Source organism: Capsicum annuum, unplaced genomic scaffold (assembly GCF_002878395.1).
Source record: "Capsicum annuum cultivar UCD-10X-F1 unplaced genomic scaffold, UCD10Xv1.1 ctg4425, whole genome shotgun sequence".
Classification (NCBI taxonomy): domain Eukaryota; kingdom Viridiplantae; phylum Streptophyta; class Magnoliopsida; order Solanales; family Solanaceae; genus Capsicum; species Capsicum annuum.
This window is the reverse complement of record NW_025851765.1, coordinates 45251-63045: the sequence shown is the minus strand read 5'-3', so window position 1 is coordinate 63045 and position 17795 is coordinate 45251. Positions and strand designations below refer to the sequence as shown.

Sequence of the window (17795 nt, the reverse complement as noted above, 5' to 3'; positions counted from 1 at the left end):
TCAGGGGTGCGTAGTTCGTCCAGATTGGACAATTAATGATTAAATAACAGATTGCACCCTGACTTGAGACACGACCAAAGACATTCAATGAACAACATAACAAAATCTTTTTTTTTTGAGTTTTCAATTTGACACTTCACATAAAAAATGACACCAACAACTATGAAAGAATTTTTTTTTTGGTATTTTCGTTATATGAAATGTACAAAACTTCTACCACTTTTTTTTGCATTTTTATTTTTTATAAAAAGCTCCTAAAAAATCTTTTTGGAGTTTTCGAATTGTGAATGCTTGTTAAAGGAAACAAAAGGAAAATCTTTTTGATGCTTTTCTTTGTTTTTTTTGAAAAATGAGTGCAAAAAGTAAAAAAAATCTTTTTTGAATTTTGAATTGTGGAAAACAAAAGCCATAAAGAACTCTAAAAACTACAAAATTCTTTTTTTGGACTTTTTTTTCCACACACTTTACTTCTAACACATGCTTTACCCCACATCAGTCTATCAAATGACCATGTTATCCTCAAAGATGCATCATTTAGTACGTAGGGATGCTTTAGGGGTGAGTCACCTACAAAGAACCGTGTGGGCCCCTCTAGGTCTCAATATGATGCACATAAGAATGTCCTATAAGCTGACCTACGTTGTGGTTTACTAACACGTCTGTTCAGGGGAGCATATGGTCGATAGTGGCTGTTTTGCTTTCCACCTACTCCATACATCCACAGCTCCCCCCCTAAAATAAAGGTGACTCAACTAGAGTTCGTGCGCACGACGTGCGCTCCGAGACTTGTTGCAGAAAGAATGACTCGGGTTATGCACATGATGTCAAATATAAAAGCAGTAAACACATAGGATAAATACTGTAAACAAAGAGCATGAAAATGCACAAAAGTGTAAACACGAACAAAAATCACAAACAATGCTTATACACTTGTAATGCCAAACAAAACCGATAAGACTCCAAAAAAAAAGCTCGGATTCTAAAATAGTTCCCCAGTAGAGTCGTCAGAGCTGTCACACCTCTTTTTTTAAATTAAAAAAAAAGATTAATTTTTAAGTTTCGAAAGAGTTTTTATTATTTAGTGACAAAATGAAGGTTTGTTACGAAAAAGGATGATTTTTTTACATTCAAATTCAGTGTCTCCAGTTGGCGTAATCCAGTGTGCCAAGTCACCTTCGAAAAATCCTTTTCAAAATAGTTTTGACTCTAGAAACTGATCCACGAACAGAGATTCTAGATAAGGAATACTGTTGACCAAGGGGAAGGTGTTAGGCACCTCTCGATCCCGTGGTTCAACCACGGTCGCTTGGTGGAGCATATCAGCTAATTTAACATTACAGATGTATAAACCACACAAAACACACAAAACAATCAATCAAGCCAACAAAACAAAACAAAACAAATCCAAAATCATAATGTCTAGGCCAATTATTACAAACCGAAAAAGAAAAATGCGAAAATATAAATCCTATTCTAAACTAACTCCAATGCTTTACCCGATGCCTCGGGCCTTCATTACAAACGTCCTTCGGGTACACGATAACTTGAGGCATTCCCCGGTAAATAAATATATACAGATATTTTGGGGCATTCCCCGGCCAAATAGTATAATTGATCCAAAAGTGAAAATGAAATCATTCAACACACATTTCAAGCATTCTCCAATCCAATATTCTTAAATTTGCCTATCCTCTATCATTTGTCTATTCTACTTTGACCTATCATGATACTATTGCGCTTAACATTCACATTTGTTCCAAAATAACCAACGACGATGAATCAAGATTAATCAATATTCATTTTTTATCAACTCCCACCCCTCTTTCATTCTCAACCAATGATTAACACATGCCTCAATTATCAATTCAATTTCTCGCCTCCAAATTCCATCAACCAACACATAATAAAGATATGAACATACTCAAACAACAAATCATTCACATTCACGTAAAAATATAAAGGAAGAGAAGATAGAATTGGATCTCAATGTCGCTTTAAAACTTAATGTATTGTTCCGATTAAATCCCGTAGAATTTGTCTCCGAAACCTCGAGTTGAACCTTAATAAAAAGAGCAACCCAACCTCAGTATAGCCTTTCACTATTTTCCATCAACCCGAACTCGCAACTCAAAGAAAAAATAAAACTAGTAGAGAAACTTCTACAGCTTCACTGGAATCGGGGCTGGATTGTTGTTTTCTAATTACGCCGAAGCCCCGACAGACCAAGCAGTCAACGATACAATATTTCCCGACTAGATTTTGCTGGGAAGAGCCAAGAACAATAGTGGGTTTGGAGTTTGTGGGTTGTTCTCCAGCAGGTTTTACTGGAACTGAGCTCGACGGGGTCAAGTTTGGTTGAGAAATCAGATGCGAGATGGGAACTGGTTTGCCGAACCTCACTGGCGGAGCCTATTTTGGTGGAACTCGCTGGTTTTCATTATTTTGAGGCGTTGGTTGGCGTCAGTGATGTTTTTCTGATGATAAACTCACTGGAGCAGTCAGCACCCCTATTCTCTCTTTCCCAATCTCTCTTCCTCCTTCACCTCCATTCTTTCTTGATCTTTCCCTCTCTTATCCTCTCTTGCATCTAATTTTTCACTCAGTTTCTTTCTGTGTGTAATCTTATCTATGAGTTGTGAGGGTGAGAGTATGTGTTTGTTACTGTGAGATTGTCTTGATGATTGTATAAGATTTTTCTATCTATTAATAATGGAAAGAAGAAGAGATGAAAATGATACCCCCCCTATGCGTGTAATTCCCAGTAAAGAAGATGAACCCCCCTGGTGTATATGAGATGCTCTATGTATATCTTGTTATGGTATATCTAGTGAGGTGCGGATGGGGTAGTGAGGTAGGGTAGGTGGGGTAGAGGTAGGGTAGGTGAGGTGTAAGGATGAAGTTTGTTAGGATAGTATCCAAACAAGATAAAATTTGTTAAGGGTTATTATTTTTGTCATTTTATGGAGGGTATAATCACGTGGGTAAGGGTGTATAATAAAGTGAGGTAAAAATGAATAAAATTGGACTTGGGAGGGACAAAATTAGGTTTCTACAGTAATCATCAAATTACACATCATAAACAACTCAATGCATGGATTTCAACTTCCATGCTAACGTAGTTTCATGAAAAACACGTAAAGATTCCAACTTCGGAATCGCACAACAAGTAAACATGGTTACAAAACAATCCACAACATAAACATCATGATTTATAATTTGAAATAGGGTTCTTGAGCTTTATGGATGAAAGGAATCCATAAATCAACACTATACATACCTTGGATGGAAGATTCTTGAAAACTAATGGCGAAGTTTTGGAAATTGGATCCTTAGTTGAAAACCCTAAGCTTGTTATTAATGGATTTTGAGAGAGATAAGTGTATTTAGGTTGAATTGGGGCTTAATCCCATATTTTAGACTTATATAAGGGTGGGAAATTGACCCTTTTTCCCTTGAGGATGCGGTCATTTAATGACTAAAAACTGGGTGCCGATGCTACAAGGGACGCGACACGTTAATAGCTGCGATGCGATACTCGACGTGTCGTGCCATGATCGCATCAAGCCTCAGAAGTTTTGGCTCTGGCAGCCTACACAAATATTGACTAACGCGATTGGCGATGCAGCGCACCATGATCGCGTTGGTCCACTATTTTGGGACTCCAAACATGATCTAAGCGTGTTTTGAAAAATCCAAAACTTGTTCGGGAACACCTATTGACCTTCCTGATCATGAATTAATAAAAATACGGACTATTAAAAGTCATTAAGGTGGAGAAATAAGATCTCTAACTTTTGATGGCGAATAATCTAGAATTTTCTAAGTTTGGGACCCCTTGACAAACTTAAAGGACTGAATTAAGCTTTAGGATTTACGGGGTCTTACAATATCTCCCTCTTGAGAATATTCATCCTCGAATGAGATTGACTGAGAGGGAAGGATAGATAAACTGACATACATACAAAACATGAACAACTGAAATATGATTCCATGACTGACATGACTGATAACTGAATACATCATACTGAGCATGTATATCTGATGCATGTGTAACCTATTCTTGAATGCATGACTGAGTGTTCTGATGAACTGAGTTTCTCACAATGAGAATGCATATCTGATGCAAGATTATATGACTGAACTGATAAATTAATGCATGACTGAATATGCAATGGTAATCGATATCGAGTTTATAATGGAATTCTAATTATGAACTGGATACCAAGTTATGGCTGAAATCTGAATAGGAAACTTAAAGCTTAAGGAGTACTATTACCTTGGACTTAGTCTGAGTTAGCGGAGAAGATTTGAGGATACTTGGTACGCATGTTTGCTTCTCCTTCCCAAGAATCTCCCTCAACGGACTAATTCCACCAAAGAACTTTGACTAGAGGGACTTTTTTTATTCCTCCGTCTATGAGTCTGATAGTCAAGGATTTCGACTGGAATCTCCTCATAAGAGAGGCTATTCTGAACATCTATGCTCTAAATAGGGACTACAACTGCTGAGTCACCTATGCACTTCTTGAGCAAAGAAACATGGAAAACTAGATGAACTGAGGCTAGATCTGAGGGCCACTCAAACTCATAATCTACCTTGCCTAAACGATTGAGAATTTTGAAGGGACTGACATAGTGGGGACTTAACTTTCCCTTCTTGTAGAATCTTTTCACTCCCTTCATTGGAGAAATCTTGAGATGGACATAGTCACCAATCTCAAACTCGAGATCCTTTCTGCGCACATCTACATAAAACTTTTGTCTGCTCTGAGAAGCCTGAAGTCTTTCTTTGATCAACTGGAAATTTTTTAAGGCATAGAATACTACATTAGGCCCTATGACTGAGGCCTCTCTAACTTTAAACCAACTGAATGGAGATCTGCACCTCCTACCATAGAGAGCTTCTAATGGAGCCATCTGAATACTGGAATGATAGCTATTGTTGTATGCAAACTCAATTAAAGGAAAATGGTCAACCCAACTACCCTTGAAATCAATTGCACACGCCCGTAGCATATCTTTTAAAGTATGAATGGTCCTTTCTGCTTGGCTATCTATCTGAGGATGAAAGGCTATACTGAGATGAACTTCGGTAGCAAGACCCTTCTGGAATGCTTTCCAGAAATGAGAGTTGAACTGGGTACCTCTGTCTAAGATAATAGATAACAGAACACTATGCAGTCTGACCAACTCTCTGATGTAGAGTTTGGCATAATCCTCGATTGAATAAGAGGTATGGACAGAAAGAAAATGAGCTGATTTGGTCATCCTATCCACAATGACCCAAACTGAATCATGCTAATGATGAGTACGAGGCAAACTCATCATGAAGTCCCTATTCACTTTTTACCACTTCCAAGCAGGAATACTAAACTCCTGCATGGACCCACTAGGCCTCTGATGCTCTATCTTAACTTGCTGACACGTAGAGCACTTAGCCACAGACTCTACAATACCTATCTTTATCCCACTCCACCAATAATTCTCCAATAAGTCCCAGTACATATTTTTGGCCCCTGGATTAATAGGGTAATACGCCTCATGTGCTTCTGCAAGAATTCGTTGCCTCAAGTCATCTACACCAGGAACACACAGACGACCCTGACAACGTAATACACCATCTCCCCCTTCGAAGAAAACCTCTACTTTCTGATCATTGACTGACTCTTTCAACCTGACTAGACTGGGATCTCTACCTTACTTTTGTTTTACCTCGGAAGCTAGAGATGATTCTAAACTACTCTGAACCCATATATCACCCTCTTCTATATCAACTAAATGAACACTTAGTCTGGTAAGATGAAGGACTTCCTGAGATAGCTTCTTCTTACTATCCTTAACATGAGTAACACTACCTACAGAAAGTCTACTGAGAGCGTCATCCATTATATTGGCCTTGCCCGGATGATAAAGGACACTCATGTCATAATCTTTCAAGAGCTTTAACCACCTTCTCTGCCGAAGATTGAGATCTTTCTAAGAGAATACATACTGAAGGCTTTTATGATCTGTGAACACATCTACATGAACACTGTACAAGTAATGCCTCAAAATCTCTAAGGCAAAAACTATGGTTGCTAACTCAAGAGCATGAGTAGGATAATTCTTCTCATGGGGTTTAAGCTGTCTAGAGACGTAGGCTATGACCTTACCATACTGCATGAGGGCACAAACCAAGCCTACTATGGATACATCACAATACACTACGAACCCATCTGAATCATCTGAAAGAGCCAAAACTAAAGTTGAGTTGAGTCGAGTCTTCAACTTCTGAAAATGCTTCTCGCACGGATTTGACCACTGAAACTTGACTTTCTTCTGAGTCAATCTGGACATAGAGGATACAAAAGAAGAAAATCCCTCAACAAACCATCCATAATAGCTAGCCAAACTGAAGAAACTCCTGATATCTGATGGACAGATAGGGCGAGGACAATTTCTTCTTGTTTTGGTCTTTTGAGAATATACTCTAATGCCATCACCGAAAATGATATGACCAAGGAATGCTACCGACCTTAGCCAAAACTCGCACTTACCAAATTTGGCAAACAGATAATGATCTCTGAGAGTTTGAAGTACTGTTCTGAGATGTTCTGCATGATCATGCTCTCTGCGGGAATATACGAGGATATCATCTATGAATACTATGATGAACATGTCTAAGTACTGCTTGAACACATGGTTCATCAAGTCCATGAAAGCTGCTGGGGTATTGGTAAAACCAAAGGACATAACTAGGAATTCAAAGTGACCATACCGAGTACAAAAATATATTTTTGAAATGTCACATTCTCTGACTCTGAGCTGATGATAGCCTGATCTTAGGTCTATCTTAGAAAAATAGCTGGCACCCTGAAGTTGGTCAAATAAATCATCGATCTTGGGAAGTGGATACTTGTTCTTGACCATGAATTTATTGAGTTGATGGTAATCAATGCACATTCTGAGAGAACCGTCTTTCTTTCACATGAATAAGACTGGTGCGCCCCATGGGGACACACTGGGTCTAATGAATCCCTTATATAAGAGATTCTTCAAATTCTTTTTCAATTCTCTGTGTTCTACTGGTGCTATTCTATATGGAGGAATAGATATAGGATGAGTATCTGGAAAAAAATCAATGCTGAAGTCTATTTTCCTTTCAAGAGAAATTCCTGGAAGATCTTTGGAAAAGAAATCTGAATATTCATTCACGACTGGGATTGATTTAAGACTGGGAGTTTCAGAGCTAGAGTCCTTAACATGTACAAGATAATAGAAACATACCTTAGATATCTTTTTCCTAGCCCGTAGATAGGAAACAAGCTGACCTTTGAAAGTTGAAGTACTACCCCTCCATTCTAGAATAGGTTTATTTAAAAATTGAAACTGGAAAACTCTATTTCTAGATTGACTATGGCATAGAAGGAATGAAGTCAATCCATACCGATCATTACATTAAAATCAGTCATCTCTAATTTGACTAAGTTTGCTGAAGTGACTTTCTGAAATATCATAACCGGACAGTTTCTATATACCCACTGGGCTATGATAGTTTTACCCACTAGGGTAGAGACTGAGAAGGGCTCTGCTAGAATTTTGGGACTAACTCCAAAATCAACTGCTATGTAAAGAGTAACAAAAGACAAAGAAGCTCCTGGATTTAGCAAAGCATAAACATGCAAGTGAAAGATCTGTAACATACCAGTAGCCATATCAGGAGAATTTTCCTTATCTTTCTGGGACTGGAAGGAATAAATTCGATTTGGATATTGCCTACTAGTAGCACTGAAAGTGGCGCCCTACTAATTTGGGAAATCAAACTGAGCTGAGAAACGGTTTTGCTGGCTCTGGGAACCTGTCTGAGGATAATCTCAGACTCTGTGGCCTGGATTGCTACATCCAAAACAAATATCACTTCCAGATCTACAAATACCCTAATGGTATTTTCCACAAGTCTAACAAAGTGGATTAGTTCGGGCATTACTAACACTTTCCTGAGACTTAGACCCTGGCTCCTTATCTCTACTACCATCCCTAAACTTAAGAACTGGAGCACTGGATAAAGAAGGAGCTGGAACTGATGACTTAGGATGAAACTGAGAACGGTTTTCTCCCTGTGACTTAGGCTGAGCAAAGTTGAAACTACCTTTCCTTGCTCTTTTATTCTGCTTCTCCCTCATCTTAATATTTTGCTCTTCTATTTGTTGAGCATGGGTTATAATCCTAGCATGTTCATGTCCCTATTCAACATCGCAAACCTGCACTCATTGACCACACTATCATTCACCCTATGATGTTCGTAACTTTTTAAACTTGGTCAAGGAATTCCTGATGATCCTCTTATGACTTAGACCTGAAAAAGGATGGAAGATTCATTCAGGTGAAGTCCCAAATCTTGGCTGTAGCTAAATTGGCCACTGGGTTGGATGGAACGATAGCTGGTCGTTCATTCTGAGAAGCAACTGACTGAGCAAGAGTAGTGAATGAGCTCTGAACTCTGCATGAGAGACATGTTCGCCCAAAGGATCTTCGGGCTGAGGGGCTGGCTAATTTCTAGTTCTTTTCTTGGGAGGCATATTCTATAAACGGATGAGAAAAGTATTAGACTGAGAGATTAACTTAAGACTATGCTCACTGGCACGACATGAATACTAAAAGAAGGGAAACTATTTCTAAAACATCTTATAGCCTCCTGGACATAAATGTGGTGCGAAACACACCAATGTACTAGACTCTATAAGATGTAGCTTTCAGACTTCCTAGGAAAATGTTGAATCTTAGGCTCTGATACCAAGTTTGTAACACCCTAAATCTGGTACCCAAAATGCTACACTGTGCTCATGACCCCAAAGTACCACAAGCTAACACATGACTGATATCTGTACCTGAACACTGTAATATATTATATCAATGCATAAACGAAGGTTGAACGGCCATAAGGTTCAAAACTAATAAAACATAACATCTGAGAGTACGGTATATCGATACCAAAACAACACTGAAGTAAACTATTTGAACATACTATAGTCTGAAAATCCTCTAAAACTAAACAGTCTGAAGAAAGAGTTATGGGATATGTCCCCAACTAACTCCAACTACTGAAATAAAAAAGTATTAAAAGAATGAACTAATCAAATAATAATATCCTCGAATGATGAGGACTCACTGGTAATCCAGCTGCTGGAATCTGGAATACTACTAATGCTCTAGAGCTCATGCTTCTGAACCTATGGGATAGAATAAAATACCATAGCGCAAATGCGTTGTACGATTGAATGTACTGATATGCAGGTAAGGTAGGCTGAATGCAAAGGGTTCAAATGTATGAACAATGCTAACTGACTGTATAACATGAATGTGATAATATATGCATGAATAAGTAACAGTAACTGAATTCATGATGATACTGACTACTAAGTCTGAATGTTGATAACATAAGTTAATGGTAATTGATATAATTGATACTGAGTGACTGTGTCTGTCAGTCTAAGTTCTAATAGAACTAGCTGAGTTTTGTACTGAGCTGAGCGATTGTATCTGAAAGTCCTGAGTTCTGTAGAACTATCTGAGGTCTATTACTGAGACTGAGACTGAAATTGTAACTGTGGGAAGTAGTCATCTAACCGACATACCCCAAATAAAGCAATATAGCTAAGTTGGGGTCTAATTTGTAACCCAAGTTTGAAGGCTGTCAATACTGTACCACTGGTAAGGACAAGCTATAAGTGACCCTCATCTGACAGGTACTCTAATGAGAACGGTGGGACCCTCAACTGACAAGTTAAGCCACCTTATCAACCTTCAATTAACAGGTTTGATGTCTCAACCTACGCTGGCTATGCAGTTCTGGAATGCAAGGATTGCTTCTAAGAATCACACCCTCTACTGGCAGGAGAGTTCCCATCCTTGGGTTCACTCGGTCCTAAATCCTACTCCCATCTGAATAGACACTGAATAGGATTAACTAAACTGGACTGGACTGAGTTAACTGAGCTCCATTGTCTGATGGAATACTACTGAGATTACTGAATTTCTGACATTTCTAAGGTGACTGGAATTACTGATTTTACCGAGTCTTTTTGAGTCACATGATTGCCAGATTTCTATGTATCATGGCTTGACTGAGAGTATCGTGAAAACATGACACTGGATCTAGGCATACAACTAAATTGTCAGGTACAAGTACCCCCATGACTCGATAGAAGAAAACTGACAAGGCATGACATTCTTGAATACGTGACCGTTAATTCATAATACAATAAGTTGGGGATTCCATGAAGTACATGGTTGTCATAATCTTGTACGTGGTAGGAATGCATATAATTAATGTCATAATTTCATACTCTAACATCATGAGCATTCCAACAAACATCTATATTGCACCACTATAGCATGGGAGTAATTTGAACATAAGGGTAAAACATACATTTATCATATGGATCGCAATTGAGCTATAATACACAATTTCTATCCTCTTAGGCAATTTATCAAACACCATACATGCACAACTTAGGGCATAGATGTAATCATCAAATTACACATCATAAACAACTCAATTCATGTATTTCAACTTACATGCTAACGTAGTTTCATTAAAAACATGTAAAGATTCCAACTTGGGAATTGTACAATAAGATAAACATGGTTACAAAACAACCCACAACATAAACATCACTGTGCTTGGTTTTAGTCCTTTCGCCAAAGTTAATCTATCAAGACAGTCATGTTCTTGCAGGAAGTTTGACTTGGTGAAATTGTCATGCACTCATGCAATGGCAGAGTTGCATTTGAAGTACGGGGACAATAACAGTACTAGAATTTATAACTACTCTTCACCTATATATTCTAAAGAATCATACCTCCTTGCATACTTGGAGCCTATTTGTGCAGCACCTCTGGAGTCAAAGTGGAGTGTGGCGCGTGAGTATATAGAAATGTAAGTTCTTCCACCTGATTTTGATCCCAAAGTAGGGAGAAGGAGGGTGAGAAGCGTTAAGGGTATTTGGAGTTTTCTAGGCCCAAGAAAAGGAACAAGTGCTCCAAATGCAAAAGGCTGGGACATAAGAGAACAACATGCAGCCTTAATGTAGGATAATAGGATTGACATTGTATTTTATTTTTTTGGTTTGTCAATGCACTGGATAGTATGTAATGTGAATTCTTTTTTCAAAGCTAATGAATTACAGTCAAAATTGACTTTTTTTGCTGCGCATTATCGATTCCAGTTTATATATTATATACTACGTACTAAATAGATTATACACTGGACTCAAAATATATAATAGATCAATGCATAGTATAAAATCGACCTCTCAAGTAGTCTATTAATGAAACTCTTTTCCTTGTACACTAAACATTTCAATGTAATTATTACACTTCAAAAAATGAAACAATTTAAAATGACTCGACTGCCACAACTGCCGCAACTTTTTGTTTACTATTCCTACACGTCTTTTCCCCTTCCATCAGCACATGTAGAGCTTCTATTAGTCGATTGTCTCTTGCTCTGGTCTATTTAAAGAGGGTCGTGTCGATTGTAAACCCAATTTCTTAATAAAAGACTAAGGAGAGAAAAATGTCAAGGAAGAGGTACACACTTTGGCCAATGCATAGAATGACAACAATCAACAACATCAATTGCTTCGGCTTAGGAGCGACTTGGATTTTCTTTTCCATGGTCATGTCGCTGATCAACAGTGGCTGGACAGGGAACTTCGCATGAGTATTAAGAAATTTAAGTTCTTCCACATGATTTTGATCCCAAAGTAGGGAGGATGAGGGTGAGACACGTTAAGGGTGTTTGGAGTATTCTAGGCCCAATAAAAGGAACAAGTGCAAAACGCCCGGACATAAGAGAACAACATGCAGCCTTAACGTAGGATAATAGGATTGACATTGTATTTTATTTTTTGGTTTGTCAAATGCACTGGATAGTATATAATGTGTATTATTTTTTCAAAGCTAATGAACTGCAGTCAAAACTTTTTTTCCTGTGCATTATCGATTCCAGTTCATATATTATATACTACGTACTAAATAGATTTTACACTGGACTCAAAATATATAATAGATCGATACATAGTATATAATCGACCTCTCGAGTAGTCTATTAAGGAAATCCTTTTCCTCGTGCACTGAACATTTCAATGTAATTATTAACACTTCAAAAACTGAGACAATTTGAAATAACTCGACTGCCACAACTGCCACAACTTTTCGTTTACTGTTCCCACACATCTTGTCCCCTTCCATCAGCATATGTAGAGCTTCTATTGGTCGATTATCTCTTGATCTGGTCTATTTAAAGAGGCTCTTGTCTATTGTAAACCCAATTTCTTAATAAAAGACTAAGGAGAAAAAAATGGTAAGGAGGAGGTACACACTTTGGCCAATGCACAGAATGACAATATTCAATAACATCGAATTACTTCGGCTTAGGAACGACCTGGATTTTATTTTCCATGGTCATATCACCGATCAACAATGGTTGGATAGGGAACTTCATTGGATGTCCCATTTTCTTTGGGCCATAGCCGAGAGGCTTAACCTGGACCCCCATGAACTCATCACCCTCCTTCTTCCCCCTATTCTAGTTTAGTTTAGTTTAGTTTAGTTTAGTTTAGTGTCGTTCATTGTTGAATGAAGCTTTCATGGTGGAATCTTGTAAATAAAAGCTTTCTTTTTGTATTTTTGTTTGGGATTTTTTTTCAAAAATCATAAATGTACATGCAATGAACTTTTATCTATCATAAACAAGTTTTTGTTTTCTTTATCTTTTATTTATGTATAATGATTTTATGTCTTTCAGCCATTGTTGATGATTCTTCAGTAGTGCATGTTTAAAGATTTGCAAACATAGTTTCATTAAACATAAGAAAAAATATTGAATATATAATCGACTACGCTAAATAAGAATTATATACGCTCAATATGAATATATAATTGACTACAAAATATTGAGTACAATACATTTAAAATTTTCTAAAGACTGTTTTATTAATCATAAGAAAGGAAAATCATAAGATTATTATCGACTAGGGTAAGTACGAATTATATACTTCCAACTTTGTTGATGATAAAGTGCATTTACATATTATCGATTTATGCTAAGATCGATTATCGACCTATATAATAGTCTATGCTCAACTTACTGAATATATGGATAACTTAAAATAACAACAAAAAAGGAGAAATAAAATGAAATAAAATTAAAGAATGTCAATTAACACCATTAAAACATTGCAAAGCAATTTAGATACATCAGTTGTGACTCCCAATCACTTTTAAATGAGATCAAGTGTTATCTAAGGCACACTATATCCGTAAATCATGAGATCAAACTAAAAAGGGGAGAAATAAAATAAATTAAAATAAATATGAATCATCCAAGCACTAAAGAACAACTACGTATCATGACATGAGATTAGACATGTGTAATGACCATCAGGAAGAGTGATAGTTGCGACTTGTGAGTGTTCACTGGACAAGTAGTGTTTGAGAACAAGAAGTCCTTCTCAGCACAGACACTTGTTCTAAGTAATTGATTATTACTACTATTGCCCTCCCCTATACTCATTTGATCGAGTGCCTAATTATTTTGTACTCTCATATTATAATATTTAGTCCCTTTACATTGCGTGAATGAAGTTTATTTATTTATATGTTTATTTATTTTTTAATCTCACATCCTTTGAAAATAGACCTATAATGATATATGATAGATAATTATCTTTATCTATACCAAACTATATTATTAGACATGTATCGATTAATTGAGTCTATTTTCAAAGGAGGTGAGATTAAAAAAATAAGAAATAAAATAAAATAAACATCATTCACGCACTGTAAAGTGACTAAATTTCATAATATGAGAGTACAAAATAATTGGACACTCGATCAAATGTGTACAGGTGTAATGACCCTTCAGGTCATTTTCTATATTTTTGCTTATTTTTGCCATTAGTACTTTTTCATAGCTGTCCAAAGTCATTTATGACTTGCTGAAATTGATAGTTTGATTACCGGATAGTTCGTTCATTTTTTGAACCAATTTTTCATTTAGAAGTTTTCGTCGATTCCAAATGGCCGCCAAGTGAAATCTTCAGTAAAATAATTTTGTATGCAAATTTTGACTGCACCAACAACTATATAATATCTATTTTAGGATCGGTGTACCCTTGGTTTGGATCTCATAGCACCCGAGCTCATTTCGACCCATTAGTCAAAAAGTCAAAAATCAAAATATATGGATGTGGGACCCACAAGTGGCCTAAATAACCTTGGATGGAAAATATAACTTCACCAATACATCCGGAATATCAAATTTATTGGGGTTACATAGTTCGTTTGCAAAAATCAAAGTTCGAATGAGTCCGGAAGGTCAAAAATAAGTTTTGACTTTGCGGGTCCATTTAAACTCATATAAATGACCCTTTTGGCTGATTTTTTTTAGACATTTTTCACTTCTTTGAGAATCCTAGCAGACATAAAAGATTCTTGACTTTACAGTGAGTCTTGTGGGTAGATTAAGAGCTTGAATAACTTGTGTAATCTATTTTTTCTACAAATCTAAGGTAAGATTCCTTCAAATTTGGTATTAATTTCTTGATTTCTAGACCCAAAATCCCAAGTATTTGAGTCTTAATTATTGCCACAAACGTGATTGATTTAATCAAATTTCTTGAGGGTTATAGCTCCCTAATGATGTTTGAACAATGGGTTGATCTCGAAAACTCATTTTCTAAAGATGGGACCCACTTAGGGGTTTGGTGTCACTTTGAACCCATGAAATAACGGTGCCATAATGGGTGGTTTTGTTCTTGTAATGATGATTAGATTATATTGTTGATAGATTGGCTCATGGAAGAACAAGCTTCAAGAAAAAGAAAGGCAAAACTTGTTGGTTTGAGAGCAATTAGACTCGAGGTAGGTTAGGCTTACTTGTAGATAGACTGAGCTTGATTGTAGTATAATTATTGATATCTTGTGCGACTGGGAGGGGTCTTAGATGATAAATGGATGATTGGTGATACTTGGAATTAGTTGATTATTGTAGGCTATTAAACTTGTAAATGTGATACTTTACCTTTAGCCTAGAACCTTAGGTAGTTCTACTTGTAGTCTCATGAATAGTATGAGATACTCTAGTTGCTCTAATATTTATGAATGACGTTGTTGGCTAACCTGAAGAGTATGTTAACCTAGATATGACTAGTTATGGAATAGCCTTAGTGTTTGGATGACTTAGAAAGAATACTTGAAGAGGATTTTTTCCTTATAGGCCTAGTAATGATTGATAAGACCTTATGGTTTGATTTAGATAACCTAACCTAATTCTGAGTATAAGTTAGCCTTGTAGAAGTGAACTTTGGAATTATTGGGATTTAGGTGTGGGACTTGACCCACCTTAAGCTTCAACGATGAAATTCCCTAGTAACCTAGATATTTGACGAATATCTAAATTATGTTATTAAGATTATAATAGTTAAACTAGGTTGTATGTGTATGTATGTGGTCGATGATTGGATAATATTAATACTTGATTGATTATCTTGTTGTAATGATATGGATAGCCTAGGAAAGTCTTGTGAATTACACTTATGGTTATGATATTGCTTAACTTATCGATTAGTTCATCAAGTGAACCTCTAATTATGTTACCACTCTTGCCATGAACCAAGTCTAATGATTAAGCTAATGCTTATGTGAACGGTTTCCCTTTTGGGGTTAGTATTGTGAAATGTGGGAATAAAAGAGGTTACTAGCATGCATGCACTTGACTTATAATTGACTTCCTAATAAACATGATAACCTATGAAAAGTGGTGATTGCATATATCATTTAGACATTCATGCTCATGCATCTACTTATATTATGTAGTGATGACTAATTGTAAGGTATGATGATATGTGTTACCTTGCATCACTTATATTCTATTATTGTGGCTTGTACATGCTCATTGATTTGACTACATATGTATGTGAATGTTGGTTGTCTTGGGAGATATGCTAATGATATGATGATACCCGGTGAATCTGGAGGATATGTTGATATTATAATGATGCCCGGTTAATTCTAAAGAGCTAATAATGTGATGATGATACTCGCTGAGTCCGGAGGATATAATAATATTATGATGATGCCCGGTGAATTCAAAGGATATGTTGATATTATGATGATGCAAGGTTAATTCGAAAGAGGTAATGATATTATGATGATACCTGGTGAATTCGGAGGATATAGTAATGTTATGATAATGCCTGGTAAATTCGGAGGATATGTTGATATTATGATGACGCTCAGTTAATTCGAAAAATATAATGATGTTATGATGATGCCCGATGAATCCGGAGGATATGTTGATGTTATGATGTTACCCAGTTGATACAAGCATGAAGAGCACAAAAGGATACAAGGCATGGTCAAAGGCTCAAGCTTTGGAATTGGCAAGTGTTTGGAGCCTTTTAAAGTCTTGTCAAGTTGAAGGAGGAAATAGGAATCCATACACTCAAGAGGTGCCTCACTTGAAGGGAAAAAAAGGACTTTTTGCCTTATATTTCAACACCCAAGAGACGCCCAAAGTTAGGGTTATTATGGTCTTTTAGTGGCCTCTTTTTACACTCCAAAGGGGCACCCTTCATTAAGGGTATTTTTTTATTGTTTGTAATAAGTATAAATAGGCACCTTAGATCTTATTTTCCTTAGTTTTGAGATAACTAATTGAGTGACTTTTAGATTGTAATCTTAGTGTTAGTTTGTTGTCTTTCTCTTCTCCGCAAGAGAGGGAATCTGAAACTTGAATCCTAATATATTTGGAATTGGCTTTTCACTTGTATTGGATTATTTGGCAAGAAAGGTGTGCTTGAGGAAGTGTGAGTCCTTTGGGTCACCTAAGAGGAAGGTTTGAGCCTATAATGGTGATGTATGTTTGAAGGTTTGATACACCTTTTAGTGCTATTCATTGGTGAAGTAAGGTTTTTCTATCTATCTTTAATTTCATGCAATTCTTCTTCTTCATCTCCTTCTATTGTGTTGTTTTCTCTTTGTTTGGTTGCTGGAATTTGTCATTTTAGTAGCCATTTTCATGTGAGATAGTTCATTAGGCTATCATTTGGTATCAGAGCCTTTGTTAGGGTTGTTCCAACATCCCTAAATCTTAGTTTTAGTGTTCTTATTTCAAAAATTCAAAAAAAAAGAGTCAAAAAATCAGAAAATACAAAAAAAAAAAAAAGAAGTGTTGTCTTGTGTGTTTATTATAGATTCAAATTTTTCAAGTTAGATCTACAAGTTTTTATTGTGTTTTGAAGGTTTCTAGTGATAGATCCTTTATCTCTAGCACATAGGGAGTCTAGATCTACTTTTAGATTGAAGTTTGGTTGAGTTTGAGCTAAGAACCTCCATGAACATGGTGTTTTTTAAGCTTTTGAGATAAAATCCGAATTTGACCTTTCTATTTACACAAGTTTTATGACTGATTTTTAGTGGGTTGGGTTTGTTTTGGCCTAAGGAACCTAGATCTTCAAAAAAATTCAGATTTGGAGTTCATTTGCTAGGTGGTCAAACTTGGTCAACACTTGAATATTCATATTGTTCATCCCTGATCTTCATATCTTAGTGAAGAAGAATATTCAAAGCTGTTGTTTGATCCTAAAGAGGGAAGAAAGAGAGTGGAAAAGTTGTTTGTCTAAAAGAATATTCCATTCTTCCAAGAGAAGGAGGGGACAAGGGGACAAACAAAGTACAAGTGCAATTACTAGGGGGGGACCATTTCATTTGAGACTTGAAAGAATCCTAAATTGCATCCTTTCACCCCC

The 17795-nt window shown here is 36.5% G+C and overlaps 1 pseudogene; it reads left to right on the top strand.

Annotated features, from left to right (window-relative positions):
* The window catches only part of LOC107853780, a 78095-nt pseudogene that overhangs the window by 56121 nt on the left and 4179 nt on the right, over nucleotides 1-17795 (top strand).